At 38.7% G+C, this 15,688-nt stretch overlaps 1 non-coding gene across 1 annotated transcript; it reads right to left on the reverse strand.

Annotated features, from left to right (window-relative positions):
* Positions 1-495: 495 nt before the first annotated feature.
* Positions 496-569, reverse strand: TRNAV-AAC (transfer RNA valine (anticodon AAC)). The gene has a single exon. It is a non-coding gene; the product is annotated as a tRNA-Val (tRNA).
* Between the last annotated feature and the right edge of the window lie 15,119 nt (positions 570-15,688).

Below are 15,688 nucleotides of genomic sequence, written 5' to 3' on the forward strand. Positions count from 1 at the left end.
ACCTTCAGTGTGCTGACGTGATAACCAACTACACCACGGCAGCAAATATTTGAAAGTTAGCAAACTACTCATATTATTGTCTATATTGACGTAATATTTGGCGTCGCCCCCACTTGAACCAGAAACCTAAACCACGGCACCAAATGTCCATTTCTAGATTCCTTATTTCAGTTTTCCATTTCTTAGAATGACAGTTTTCTACTTCTTGACATGAGATTTTAACCGAAAAAGTATTTCTTAAGATCTTAACAGGAAAATATCATCTGTTTCTCCATATTAACCCTTACGATAAAAGGTTGTCCATTTCTAGATTCCTTATTTCAGTTTTCCATTTCTTAGAATGACGTTTTCTACTTCTTGACATGAGATTTTAACCGAAAAAGTATTTCTTAAGCAAATCGAAAAAGTATTTCTTAAGATCTTAACAGAAAAATATCATCTGTTTCTCCATCTTAACCCTTAAGATAAAAGGTTTAAGATTAACCAGATTACTCTTGGCGCCGCCCGGACTTGAACCGGAGACCTTCAGTGTGTTAGACTGACGTGATAACCAACTACACCACGGCACCAAATATTAGAGTTTTGGCTATCCCCTTTTATCTTTCCTAATTTAACATTGAAAAACTCGTATGGAAAACACTTGCGCCGTTTGAACTTTAAATAGAGACATTCAGTGTGTAGACTAACGCGATAACGAACTACATGTGATCAGATGTCAAAAGCGTGGCAGCTTGATTTTATGAACGCGTTGTACAGAGACCATAATTTCGACCGAAAAAAAATTAGCTTTAGGAATATTTTAATAGTTCTTTTAATGAAAATCTATTGTTTTTATAGTTGTTATAACGGTGGAAATGGATTCAGCATTGTTAAGAATTTTTGGGCATTTGGAAGTTTGAAAGTAATAATCTGAATTTCTTTTTTTACTAAATTTTTTTCAATTTCTTAATGAAATTTTAATTGTTTTCTGGGTTCAAATTTTTAATAAGATTTTCCGTATTTTCTGGACTAAACTGTAACCTCTTTAAACTTGATTTTTTCAAAAAAAAAATCAGTATTTTCCAAACTAAATTGTGGCCTCCTTAAATGAGCCTTTATGTATGCATGTCACACGGAAAGACATTTACAGAAGTGAGAAAACTGCTTGAACCGGAGAACTTCAGTGTTTCCGATAACCAACTACATGCATGTTTTATGGAAAGACATTGGCATGAATGAGAAACTCCTGGAACCGGAGACCTTCACTGTTTTTAACCAATTACACAACATCACGGCACCATAGGTATAAGACTGCAAGGGAAAGAATGGCACCGCTCAGAATTTAGTTGGAGACCTTCAGTCTGTTAGACAGATGTGATACCAAGCCACACCACAAAACCAAATGTTCAAGTTGTCGCAATTCTGCTTTATGTTCGGGTGGTGACCAGCTGGAACACGTGAACAAATGTTTAAGATGTGGCAATTTTATTTTACTTTTGCATGGCTAAGACGTTGTCTTTCAATTTTGTCATTAATTAGAATTTAATGAATATTGTTGGATTTCAATATCACCATTTTGGTTCAATGATAAGACGAATTTAGAGTCTGATATATGACACTTCAATGATGATTAAGAATTTATTTTTGTGTGAAGTTTGCAGAAGTCAAGTTTCGTTTTTTGAACTTCATCAAAAAGTTCACGGGTTGATTTCCCAAAAGGTTACTTGTATTATATGCTTCCACCAACGAAATCAGATGTCGTAATTAACATCGATATGTTGAATCAGTACCATCTACAAAATTAGTGAAGTACTTAAAAGTCCCTGAAAAATATTCTTTGGAAATAAAAGTGTGGGAAAATGAAAGTAATCACACCAATATATGAAGCAAATATATTTGAGATGATGATGGTAACAAATTTATTAAATAAAGTGGGAATGATTCATGTTAGATCATGAAATATTGAGAGAAGTGGTGGTGTCTAGAGATATTGTTGTTGAGATCTCATTAGTCACAAGGACCATTAACTTGGAGTCTTTCTACTTTCAAATAGGTTACATTAGACATGAATACCATGGACAAAACAATGGGTTCTCATAACGTTGGAGCTCGAAAATGTCTTGTAACTTGACTAAGTCAAGTTTACCCAAACCACTTTAACAATCCCCCCTTAAACTTGACTCAGGGAGATTAACCTAGTCCCAATCATTTATCAATCATCTCACCTAAGATCTCATGTTCCCCCCTTCAAGCTAAGATACTAGAACACTTGCCATCTTAGTACCTATACAAGTGTTCCATTCCACAACTTGATGACTTCATGCACCACTATGATATGTTTGCTCAAAGTCTCAAGGCCTTACAACAATTTGTGTTTTTGTGCAACATGTATGCCTGAACAATAGGTCTTACAACTTCCTGGGGAAATACACCTACCTTGGACCAAAACCCTTAGGGTGTTCATATACCACTGGTGTTATCACATAACTTTGGCTCTCATCACACGCTAGCTCCTTCACTAACCTCAATTCATTGACTCCATCTCCCTTTTCTCATCCATACGACCACTCCTTCACTACATCTCTAGCTTTGTTGATCCATACTTACTAAATTTTCTTGCTACTTGACCTCTCTCTCCTTATATTTCCAATCCATCTTATTTATTTGCATCATCGTTATCATTATGTATCCTCTTCCTAGATTTTCTTGCTAGTTAAATTTTTTGATGTTGCTCTAATATTCACCAAGCTCTGGTTAACACATAGCAACTTTAACCATAGCTCTGATATGTCCACCTTTGGCTCTAATACCAATTATTTGGATCATGAAACACCGAGAGAAGTGGTGTTGTTTAAAGACATTGTTGTTGGGATCTCACTAGTCACTAGGACCAATTAACATGGAGTTTTATTGTTTTTTAATAGGTCGTGTTAGAGATGGATAACATGGACAAAACCATGAGTTCTCATAAACCTGGAGCTCGAAAACCTTTAATAACTTGACTGAGTCAAGTTTACTTGAACCACTCTCATAGTGAATTAGGCAATACATAATGTTTGAGATCATGATAACAAACAAATAGAAATAAGTATCGAATGCATAATAAAAATCAATTTCCAATTTACCGACATACAAGATAGCATTGTGAAATCTATTATATATAAGCTTGATGCATCATTATTTTCATCATTACACTATTAAAAAAAATTAGAAAGAATAAAAAAAGTTATAGTATGCCTCCTCTGGTTAATGTATATTAATAGATATTTGCATACATTTATCACATTTATGAATGTGATAAGTACAAGAATCTACCAAGAAACCACAAAAACAATGAAAGGTAAGCCTAACAAGAAGTTGACATATAATGTATGGCGAGTACCATTGGTTTTAAGTGTTTCTATGGGAGTGTGAAGTGACAAAGAGAAATATAAGGTATCAAAAAAGACAAAATATAGAGTACATGGGAGTTGGATTGTGAACTAGCTTGGAAATAAAAAGCATGGCAATAGTTTAAATAAGTTAGCTAAATCAAAGAGAATGTGAGTAAATGATTTGAGATTCAATACAACACATTCTTTGTTGGTCAAATACTTAATAAAAGAAATAAATCATCACATCGACATAAGTGGTCAAATATTAAAAAAACAAAAAAACAAAAATCATACATCGACATAAGGATGAGATATATATAGATATGTATCCCTCTTTTATGGCCAATATGTATCACTCTTATAATTATGAAATTCATCCCCATCCTCCCCACCTATGCTAAAGTTTTGAAGCATATAATTATATTTTATATAAATTATAACAACCCTCATGAAAAGTTCATGTAATAAAAATTAATAAAGGCAAAATAAGACCACGGTTAAGGGACATGTATTTCAAGTTGAATGTTAGACAAAGATATCCTAGTGGGCATCACTGGATGTGTTTTTTGCTAAGGAAATTGGCAAAGGCATTAAAAGGCAAAAAGGCATTTTTGGCACATTTATTTATGAAAATAAAGAAAATTATGAGAAAAGTAAGGTGAAAGGGCATAGGTTGCATGTGAGAAGGAAATTGAAGGAAAATAATAGAAAATGAAGAAAATAGAGGCCTCATTAATAAAAAGGCTTCTGAGGATCAGTTGTTAACCTTTTTTCAATTCAAGTTTTTGAGCTCTCTCATTATTCTCTCTCTCTCTCACTCTTGGTCACTTAGAGTTTGCTTGGAGCACTCTAGCTTTGGATCAAGGAAGGAAAAGCAAGCAAAGGGAAAGGAAGGAAGGCAAGGATAAAGGAAAGAAGAGCAGGATCAAGCAGCTTCAGCTGGAATACTTGTAGGTAACACATTGCATGTGTGATTTCCTCACTATTTTTGACATGCATGGCTTTGCATGTTGGTGTATGGTTCTCTTGTTGTCAGTGGCATGATTTTGTTGGGTTATGACAGTGGGTTTCAGCCTAGCCTTACCTTTTCCTAGATGCCATGGTATGTTGGGATGTTTATCTCGGTTTTGAGCTTTGGTTTGCCAAATGGATTTTGGAATCCGGGGCAGAGGTGGTCTCAAGGTTTATTCCCAAAGGCCTAGGAATCCCTTGATCGGTTTGGTGGGATACATGGTAAATCCTGAGGGAGAAGTCTGAGTTTAGGGCCTAGTGATCTGGGTTTGGATTGCGGAAAAGCCTGAGAGACAAGGAGACGCAAAATTATTCAAGGATAGTGATGGATTTCGGATGGCATTCCAAGTTTGGTTCAATTGTGATCAAAGCAATGGTTTTGGTGTGATCACAGTTTGGTGAGGGTGGAGGTGGTTTAACCTCTAGATTCCCTTGGTTGTTTTTGGATTGGTTTACCCATGAGATTCCACATTCATGCTTGGAATATGGCACGGGGGTGGCTAGCTGAAAGAAAGATTTGGTTCAACCATGTCTATGGTCGGGTGGTACGTGGAAGTCCTGAACCTGGTCGGATTTGCCTATGATTAATGAAAGCTAAGTTCTCTTGCTTTTGCACTTGTTTATATGTGGATTTAATGGTTGTTATATATCTGTTATTTACATGGTTTTATGCTGGTTATAAGCTTGGTTAATTGATTGGTTCATGTCATGGTTATCTCATGTATTTACTTGTAATTTTTAAATTGATGGATGCAAGACCTAATTGATGTTATAACAGTTCAATGGAGAAGGTGGTGATCCTTCTTGTCATGTTTCATAATTGTTTTCAGTCATTCATACTATGTCTTATATCCTAAACCTGTAGGTTGCATTGATGCCAAGTGTTTGACAAAATGTCAATCCCGGTTGGGGATGGTCAGGCCTAGTCCTGAGGTTGATTTTTGGTTTAGTAGTCTTGTCATCATGTCTTTGATGGATTCTAAAAGTTATAACACATTCTGGGCAGTGGCCAGAATTATGGGTTAGAAAAGTGCCTTGAATTACATGGACGCTGGTACAGGTTTGCTGAGAAAAGTCCTTGAACGCTGGCTGGCAGGCCTGTGAGAGCATCCAAAGGTCCTTAGATGCTGGCTTGCAGGCCTATGAGAGCATCCAAAGGTCCTTGGACGTTGGCATGCCTATAGCATGAGAGCGTCCAGAGGTCAAGAGGCATAAAAGATCAGTGGGACCCAAGGGCAAGATGTCTAAGTGGTTAAGATGTCTCCTGGGGTTGTTGTTGTTGATGTGTAAGGTCAGGTTGATGTGTTCCATCGATTCCATTTCCTTAAGGTCACCAAGGAGGTTGAATCCCTTATAGTGGCCTCTCTCACACGGTTGGCCGGTTATTTGGGTAGATGTGGGAGGAGGGTGGTTACAGATTGGTATCAGAGCATGGTTGCGCTCTCCTTGGGTGAATGTGTTTGTCATGCATTCATGTCGGTTGCACATGTGTCAGTCATCCTTGAATGCTTGTTGCATATGCATGGTGTTGGTCACAGTCGTAGTGATGTCGCCATGGGGATAAGGATGTCGTTGTGTGAAGCATGTTGTCATGAGTGTATGATTGGTTACATGTTGTTATATGTCGCTTACATGTGTCATTTTGTATGCTTGGTTACATTCTCGTATGTTTGGTTACATTCTTTCATACTTGGTTACATGTATCATTCTTGTAGGTTTGGTTACAAGTATCGTTGTTCATGCTTGATTATATGTGTTCATACATGTGTGTGGACAATTACACATTGATTATGCATATTAATGTTTGCATGTGGTCAAGTATACATTCATGTTATGGTTATTGTTGTCATGCATGTAGTCATGATATGTATGTAGTTGATATGGTCATGCACTGATGACTGGACTTTAGTTAGACTGATGGTTACATGGTTATGTGCTTATGTATCATATGTCTATATGTTGTTATGATTATGTTATACATGTATCACGTTGATTTGATGATCTTGCAGATGAGATATCCTCCCTGAACTATGCTAAGGTACATTAGTTTATTATGATTTGGTTTAGCTAACATAGTATGCCTTGCGGGAAAGAGATCAAATGGCTAGCAAGATGGTAGACTACAAAGACTCTCCCTATGAATCGAATGAGCAACGTGGTGTTGGGCTCTCTTCTGATTTCACAGATACATTGAGAAGCTTGAAGGAAGAAATAAGGAGTTGTAAGGAAAACAATAAAAAAATCATGCAGGCACAATAGAAACAAGCATAGGTTAATGCAATACTACTTCAGAGTTTGTCAAAATTGCGGCGATAGGGACCATTTCGGATCAGCCATGAGAAGGAAGATAAAACTAATGGGGCATATTGTAGCAGGTCTTATGGTGGTCACAGGTTGGAAAGAGATGACATGATCAGAGATGGAAGGTTTTTGGACACTCTGGATAGGAGAGGTGATGGACACAGGTATTATTCCAATTCTGTCTCTGATAGACATCATGATTGTCATTGTTATCATCCTTACAGGAGGATTGATAGGGGATACTTGTTGGATGAGTTTAAGAAATTAAAGGCACCTACCTTTGACAAAGAGATGAAGAAATCAAAAGGCGTAGAGGCATGTTTGATTGGCATGAGGAAATTCTTCAAATTGCATGACTATTCAAAAAATATGAAAGCAAATATAGCCACTTTCAGCCTCAAAGGTAAAGCAGATATTTGGTGGGAATATGTGAAGAATGTTAAAGGTATACATGAGGAGGATTTGACTTGGCATGAGTTTGAGAGGCTCTTCAAGAAGAATTATTTCTTGGAAATATACTTTGATGATAGAGCTAAGGAGTTTTATGAGTTGTGGATGGGTTCCATGACAAATGATGAGTATACTAGCAGGTTCTTAGAGTTGTTGAGATATGTGCCTTACCTCAAGGAGGAGAAGGTCGAGGTTCATAGATTCATCAGTGGACTGCGAGTAGCATATAGATACCAGATTGAGTTCGATGAGCCTAGATTGTTGGAGGAGGCCATTCGAAATTTGAAACATTGTTATGAGCAGTTGAAGTGCAAAGTTGATCCTAAGAATGACCTGAAAATAAATGAGAAAGCTAAAGGAAAATGGCCACCAAAGCGAGAAATAACTCAAGATGCAAGTGAGAAAGAAAATGCAGTTCCTTACAAGAGTTTCAAGGCAACTAAGAAAGGACATGGATAGCATCAGGGTAGAGGCGGTGGTAGGGAACCATTACAGTGTTCGATATGTGATAAGGATCATCGTAAGAGGGATTTTACGCAGTTTCAGAGTGGTGGTAGACCCCATATCTATAGTGCTCAGGAGGCACATACAATTGGTGACGTGGGACATATCATTCCTCGTATCTATGTAGTTGTGGACAACATGCAGGTGGATCATTAGGCATCTATCATTGAGATTGACGGTAAGCTTTGTGATCAAGTTGTTTCTATTTTGATTGATCCTAGATCTAACTATAGTTATATCAATCCTAACCTGGTGGATAAATGTGGTTTGAGAAAAAAAGTGCATGCAGAATCTTATTTGGTGTAGTTGGCTATAGGTACAAAGAAGAGAGTTCACCATTGGGTGAGAGCTTGTGCATTTGAGTTAAATGGTATGCCTACAGCAAAACATTTGAATGTACTGCCATTGGGTTCATATAGTATGATTTTGGGTATGGATTGGTTGTACCTTCATAGGACCAAAGTGGATTGCTTTGACAAGGCCATTGAGTGTGTAGATGATAGTGGGAAAAGAGAACTTTGCAGGGGAAGAAGAAACCTACATCAGTGAGGATGGTTATCGTTATGCAAGCTAACCGTAGTTGCAAAAAAGGTTGTGTGATATTTGCAGTGCACATTTCTAGTGACAAAAGTAAGGAAGTTGGGGATGTAGATGTTTTGAGCAGATACCTAGTTCTACAATAGTTTCATGATGTATTTATTGAGGACATTACAGAGTTGTTGCCTCACAAGGAGGTAGACTTTTTTATTGAGTTGGTGTTAGGGGCAGCTTCGGCATCAAAGGCACCTTACCAGATGAGCACACCTGAGTTGGTAGAGTTGAAGTTGTAGTTAAAGGAGATGCTTAATAAGGGATACATTAGGCCAAGTGTATCGCCTTGGGGTGCACTAGTGTTGTTCATAAAGAAGAAAGATGGTACTCTCAGATTGTGCATTAACTACATGCAACTAAACAAGGTAACGATCAAGAATAGGTACCCATTACTGAGGATTGATGATTTGTTTGATCAGTTGAAGGGAGCAACAGTGTTCTCTAAGATTGAGTTGAGATTGGGATACCATCAGGTACACATCAAGGAAGAGGATATCTTCAAGATTGCGTTGAGGACCAGGTATGGACATTATGAGTTTGTTGTAGTTCCATTCGGTTTGACTAATGCTCCAACTACATTTATATGTTTGATGAATAGTGTGTTACGTCCTTATTTGGACAAGTTTATTATTGTATTCATTGATGACATACTAGTATATTATAAAAATGAGAAAGAACATGCCAAGCATTTAGCATTAGTGTTGAGATTTCTAAGAGAGCATCAGTTGTATGCTAAGCTTAGAAAGTGTGGCTTATTTCAGACGAAGGTGCATTACTTGGGACATGTCGTTTCCAAGGAAGGCATAGTTGTAGATCCAAAAAAGATAAGGGCCATTATGGAGTGGGTAGCTCCTAAGAATGTGGATGAGGTGAGATCATTTATGGGATTGGCAAGCTACTACAGGAGGTTCATCAAGAACTTCTCACACATTGCATATCCTATCACATAATTGCGGAGGAAAGGTAAGAAGTTAAAATGGACAAAAGAATGTACTGCATCTAGTTTTGAACAACTCAAGCAGTTGTTGACACATGCACGAGTACTAAAGATTGCAAATCCGGAAAAGGAGTTCGTAGTGTGTCCAGATGCTTGCAAGAGAGGACTTGGTGGATTTCTCATGCAAGAAGGATAGGTAGTGTGCTATGAGTCACGAAAACTGAATGAGGATGAGAAGAACTATCTAATGCATGATCTTGAGCTAGCAAAGATCAAATGTGCATTGAAGATGTGGAGGCACTATCTTCTTGGCAGGAGGTTTAACTGATGAGTGACCACAATAGGTTGAGGTATTTGTTTGACCAGCTGAATCTGAATGTTAGGCAAGATAGATGATTGGCCACCCTCAGTGAGTTTGACTTCGAGATTAGATACATCAAAGGGAAGGAGAACCGAGTTGCAAATGCTCTTAGCAGGAAGGTATAGGTAAATCATATAGTAGTTATGAGCTCTTATGGGATAGAGTTACATGATAGGATCTTGCAGGCAGGAAAACGAGATGACAAGTACATGGAGATCATGCACAGGTTACAACAGAGTGCATGTACAAGTACAGGTGCAGGTATAGGTACAAGTGCAGGTGTGGATGCAGGTACAGGTACAGGTGATCAGGATGCAAACTATCATCTCACATCAGATGGATTGGTTAGATTTAGAGAGAGGATTTATGTCCAAATTGCAGTGATCTCAAGAAGCTTATCCTGAGGGAGTTTCACGTCAATCCATACTCGGGTCACGCAATATATCAGAAAACATTGATGGCGGTGAAGAATTTCTACTATTGGCTTAATCTAAAGAAGGAAGTGGCATAGTTCATGGCTAGATGTTTAGCTTGTCAGCAGATAAAGGAAGAATTTAAGCATCCAGGTGGTTTAATATGGCCTATTGTGATTTTGGAATGGAAATGGGAGGTCATTTCCATGGATTTCATTACAGGTCTTTCGAGGACAGTGAGACACCATGACTCTATTATGGTCGTGGTCGACAGGTTGAGCAAGGTAGCTCACTTCATTCCAATGAAGACTACATATTCAGTGAGTGAGGTAGCACATGTTTTCATCAGAGAGATAGTGAGATGACATGGTTTTCCGAAGAATATTGTGTCAAACAAGGATGCAAAGTTCACTTCCAAGTTCTGGAAGGAGCTATTTGCAGGTTTGGGTACAAAGTTGGCCTTCAATAGAACTTATCAGCCGTAGACAAATGGACAGACAGAGAGGGTCAACAGCATCTTGGAGGATATGCTGAGGATGTATGTGATGCACCAACAGAGTAGATGGGAGGAGTACCTTCCATTGGTTGAGTTCGCATACAATAATGGTTATCAGGATTCATTGAGGATGAGCCCTTTTGAGGCATCATATGTACAAAGTTTTAATACTCCCATCAGTTGGAGTGATCCAGTGAACAGGGTACTTATTAGACCAGATATGTTAGCATACATGGAACAAGAAATGCAGGTTATAAAGAAGAATCTAAAGGTGGCAAGAGATATATAGAACAGTTATGCGTATCAACATAGAGTGTTCAAGGAGTTTCAAGTTGGGGAGCATGTGTATTTGCACATCAAGCCCTAGAAGAGCTCTTTGAGGATTGGATCATGTGCCAAGTTGGCACCACAGTATTGCGGGCCTTTTGAGATCCTTGAGAGGATTGGACCAGTGGCCTATCGATTTGCACTACCTCCAACAATGAAATTCCATGATGTTTTCCATATTTCATTTCTTAAGAAGTATATAAAGGTTGTTGATCATGTTATTGATTGATCTATATTGTAGGTGGAGCAAGAAGGAGAGTTCCAGCCAGAGCCTCCATGCATATTGCAACGAAATCATCTCATGCTCAAGAATAGAGTCATAGAGCAATTTAAAGTGTAGTGGAAGCACTTTGGGCCTGAAGATGCTACATGGGAGATGGTGGATCAGATGCGAGCCCTCTATCCTTCATTGTTTGCCAGTTGAGGCAAAGCAGTTTTGGTTTGATGTTGGTATATGTTTGGCATATGTTTTGTTGATGTTTTGGCATATGTATATATGTATATGGATGTAAATACCACCATAAGCTAAGTTATAAAGCTCCAATAAGTGGTATGGTTGTTATGTCATGTTGTCATGATGTTTTTCTTTTGAGCAGGTCTTTCACTGTAAATATTGTAACAAGCTAAGTTATAAAGCTCCATGGGCAATATGTTTTCTTTTTAGTGGTTTTGTTGAGGTCTTGGTGTGGTTTAACACCGAGGACGGTGTTCCCCAAGGGGGAGGGTTCTGTAACAACCCTGGTGAAAAGTTCATGTAATAAAAATTAATAAAAGAAAAAGATGACCACGGTTAAGGGACATGTATTCCAAGCTGAATGTTGGGAAAATATATCCTAGTGGGAATCACTGGATGTGTTTTTGGCTAAGGAAATTGTCAAAGGCTAAGGAAAAGGCATTAAAAGGCAAAAAGGCATTTTTGGCACATTTATTTATGAAAATAAAGGAAATTAGGAGAAAAGTAAGGTGAAAGGTCACAGGTTGCATGTGAGGAGGAAAATGAAGGAAAATAATTGAAAATGAAGAAAATATAGGCTTCATTAATAAAAAGGCTTTTGAGGATCAGTTGGTAACCTTTTGTCAGTTCACGTTTTGGAGCTCTCTCATTATTCTCTCTCTCTCACTCTTGGTCACTTAGAGTTTTCTTGGAGCACTCTAGCTTTGGATCAAGGAAGGAAAAGAAAGAAAAGGGAAAGGAAGGAAAGCAAGGATCAAGGAAGGAAGAGTAAGATCAGGAAGCTTCAGTTGGAATACTTGTAGCTAATGCCTTGCATGTGTGATTTCCTCACTAGTTTTGACATGTATGGCTTTGCATGTTGGTGTATGGTTCTCTTGTTGTCGGTGGCATGGTTTTTCTGGGATATGACAGTGGTTTTCAGCCTATCCTTGCCTTTTTCTGGATGCCATGGTATGTTGGGATGCTTATCTCGGTTTTGATTTTTGGTCTTCCGGATGGACTTTGGAATCTGGGGTGGAGGTGGTCTCAAGGTTCATTCCCAAAGGCCTAGGAATCCCTTGACCGGTTTTAACAGGATACACGGTAAATCCTGGGGGAGAAATCTCGGTTTAGGGCCTAGTGATCCAGGTTTGGATTGCAGTAAAGCTTAAGAGACTAGTCTCGATTTAGGGTCTAGTGATCCCAAATTGGATTGTGGTAAAGCCTGAGAGAAAAGGAGATGGAAAATTCCTCAAGGATAGTGATGGATTCTGGATGGCATTCCAAGTTCGGTTCGGTTGTGATCAGAGCACCAGTTTTGATGTGATCACGGTTTGGTGAGGGTGGAGGTGGTTTAACCTCTCGATTCCCTCATTTTTTTTTGGATTGGTTTACCCATGAGATCCCACATTCATGCTTGGAATATGGCACGGGGGTGACTAGCTGAAAGAAAGATTTGGTTCAGCCATGTCTACAATCGGGTGGCACATGGAAGTCTCGAACGTGGTCGTATTTGCCTATGATTAATGAAAGCTAAGTTCTCTTGCTTTTGAACTTGTTTATATGTGGATTTAATGGTTGTTATATCTCTGTTATTTACATGGTTTTATGTTGGTTATAAGCTTGGTTAATTGACTAGTTCATGTCATGGTTATATCATGTATTTACGTGTAATTGTTAAATTGATGGATGCAAGACCTAATTGATGTTATAACAATTCAATGGAGAAAGTGGTGATCCTTATTTTCATGTTTCATAAGTGTTTTCATTCATTCATGTTTTCTCTTTTATCCTAGACCTATAGGTTTCATTGATGCCAAGTGTTTGACGAAATGTCAGTCCTGATTGGGGATGGTCAAGCCTAGTCCTGGGGTTGATTTTTGGTTTAGTAGTCTTGTCATCATGTCTTTGATGGATTCTGAAAGTTATAACAAGTTCTAGGTAGTGGCCGGAATATTGGGCTAGAAAAGTACCTTGAATTCCAAGGACGTTGGCACATGTCTATTGGGAAAAGTCCCTAGACGCTCACTTGCATTTCTATGAGAGCGTCCAGAGGTCCCTAGACGCTGGCATGCTTATAGCATGAGACTGTCCAGAGGTCAAGAGGCATAAAATATCATTGGGACCCAGGGGCAGGATGTCTGAGTGGCTGAGATGTCTCTTGGGGTTGGTGTTGTTGATGTGTAAGGTCAAGTTGATGTGTTTCATTGATTCCATTTCCTTAAGGTCACCAAGGAGGTTGAATCCCTTATAGTGGCCTCTCTCATCACATGTTTACCCCGGTTGTCCAGTTACTTGGGTAGATGTGGGAGGAGGGTGGTTACAATCAACTTACAAAAAAAAAAGTGGTAGCTTTCCAAAAATGCATGTTAACTTATTTTATCTATGTATTTTTTAATAAGTTTTGAGATTTTCTTGAATCTTTCTCACTTAATAAATAAGGATTACCTTGCAAAGTGGGGGTGATAGATAAAATTAGAGAGGATCCATATTTCGATGTTGGGAAAGGATACTAGTGTTCATAGGTGTTGGTTTCCTTTATAAACAACAGGGGGGTCATTACTCACAATCAAGTCTCTGACCCGCTTTCTATGAATATTTGGCAATAAGGTTGGGCCTCAAAAGGGAAGCTAGGCATTCCAAACACCTTCCCCAACAGTTGGAATGACTATATCACTAAGCTTTGGTTCTCTCATATTAGGCTGACAAAAAATAAGGATGAGCTTCGATGGAATTTCTCTCCTTTTGGGGATTATACTCCCAAATTGGGATATCTCCACCTCATCTCTTATCATGTTAGGGGATAATAGGTCTGGTGGTGGAAATACCTTTGGAAACTCAAGAGTCCAGCAAAATATCATCTTCTCATGTGGTGTCTAATGAAGAATAAAGTACCTACTTGGGATAATATCAGGAAGAGGCACCTTGAGGGACCCAATTAGTGTACCCTATGCAAGAATAATAAATATTTGTGATGCACCTATTTATAAATTGTTATTTTTTGAAAGGGGTATGGAATGATGCGCTCAATCAGCGGGGATTAAGAAGACGTTGGTAGAGGGATTCTTTTGTTATCATTTGTGAAGCTTGGGCTCAAGACACGATTATCAAAGCTTATGGTTCAATTCCCCTCCTTATCTATTGGGGATTATGGATAACAAGGAACAATGCTATCTTTTAGGAAAAATCCACAACTCCAAATAGAATTGCAGCTAATGTGATAGTTATTTTCTCCCTTTTACCACAATCAACAAAACCTCAAGGCCTTCCATTTTCAAGGGAAGAATCCATTGACTTCTCTCAACCTAGGGATTTCTTTAATGGGGCATGTCAGGGCCCTAGTAGTACCTGTGGGGTGGGGTTGTACTTTATCTCTCACAAAACCATTTTTTTGCACTATCTATGGGCCTGGGAGTGGGCACAAACAATTATGCAGATTTGATGGGTTTAAAGCTTCTAATGCTTTTCTCCATTGAACAGTGATGCAAATATATACAAATTTTTGGGGACTCTATGAATGTTATCAATTGGTTCAATGGAACACAAAGATGCTTAAATTTACATTTGATGGTGTTAGTGGAATAAATTTTGTGAATCAAGCTTTCTTATGATGTATGCTCATGCTGCCATGTATACAAGAACAAAAACATGCAGGTGGACTCATTATCTAAGGAGGGTCTTTGAATGGATTATGGGAAATGGCTTACAAAATAAAATTGAGAAGGAATCCAATTTGAGTTCTATCACTGACCCTTCACAGAAGGGGGTCCACTAATCACATTTTGCAGTCATAAATTATTTTTTGATGCAACTTTTTTGTATGTATTGGTAGGTGTCAAAACTCATTCTCAAGATGAAGTTTGACCCATCCAAGGAAGGAGCAAAATATTTCATATTTTTGAATTATGTAAAGGTTGAAGAGAACAAAGGAAAGTTTATTTTCTTATGTATAAAAACAATCATGATGAGTGGTTTGTGGCTACAAATTAAGAAAACAAAAGTTTAAGGTAAATGAAAAAGGACAAATTAGGAGCTTGATGGTGACCGCTCCAAACAAGGGTTATGGTTAATTGCTGCCCCTGCTCCTCTGTAACCACCGGATCCCTGCAGACTTGCTGTCATTCTCTGCTACCTGTTGGCTACCCTCTGTGCCTCCTATTGTCAACGTTGTTTTCAATTATCTTTGGGCCTATTGCATCATGGAGGATATGGAATTAGAGGAGGTGGATTATTCCACTGACCCTAACCCCAATATCCCCATATTTCGAAGCCCTAACCCTAAGCTGGCTATATTTTCTCACTAGGAATCGTCTGTTTCGTTTCGCTCCGTCTCTCCCCCCGTCGTGACCCTGCCCGGACCATCTTCATCCAGCCTCCCCTTCACCGCCCTCTCCATTGACTCCCCTGAGCTTGACTGCCCTCCGCTCTCACCAGTGACCCTCCATCTTCTCGCTGCTTGTTCTCCATCATCCCCACCCTTCGAACCCTTGCCATCGAAGGACCTATTGTGC

Source organism: Pinus tabuliformis, chromosome 1_2 (genome assembly GCF_031772625.1).
Source record: "Pinus tabuliformis cultivar Carrire ecotype Pingquan chromosome 1_2, CPIR1, whole genome shotgun sequence".
Classification (NCBI taxonomy): domain Eukaryota; kingdom Viridiplantae; phylum Streptophyta; class Pinopsida; order Pinales; family Pinaceae; genus Pinus; species Pinus tabuliformis.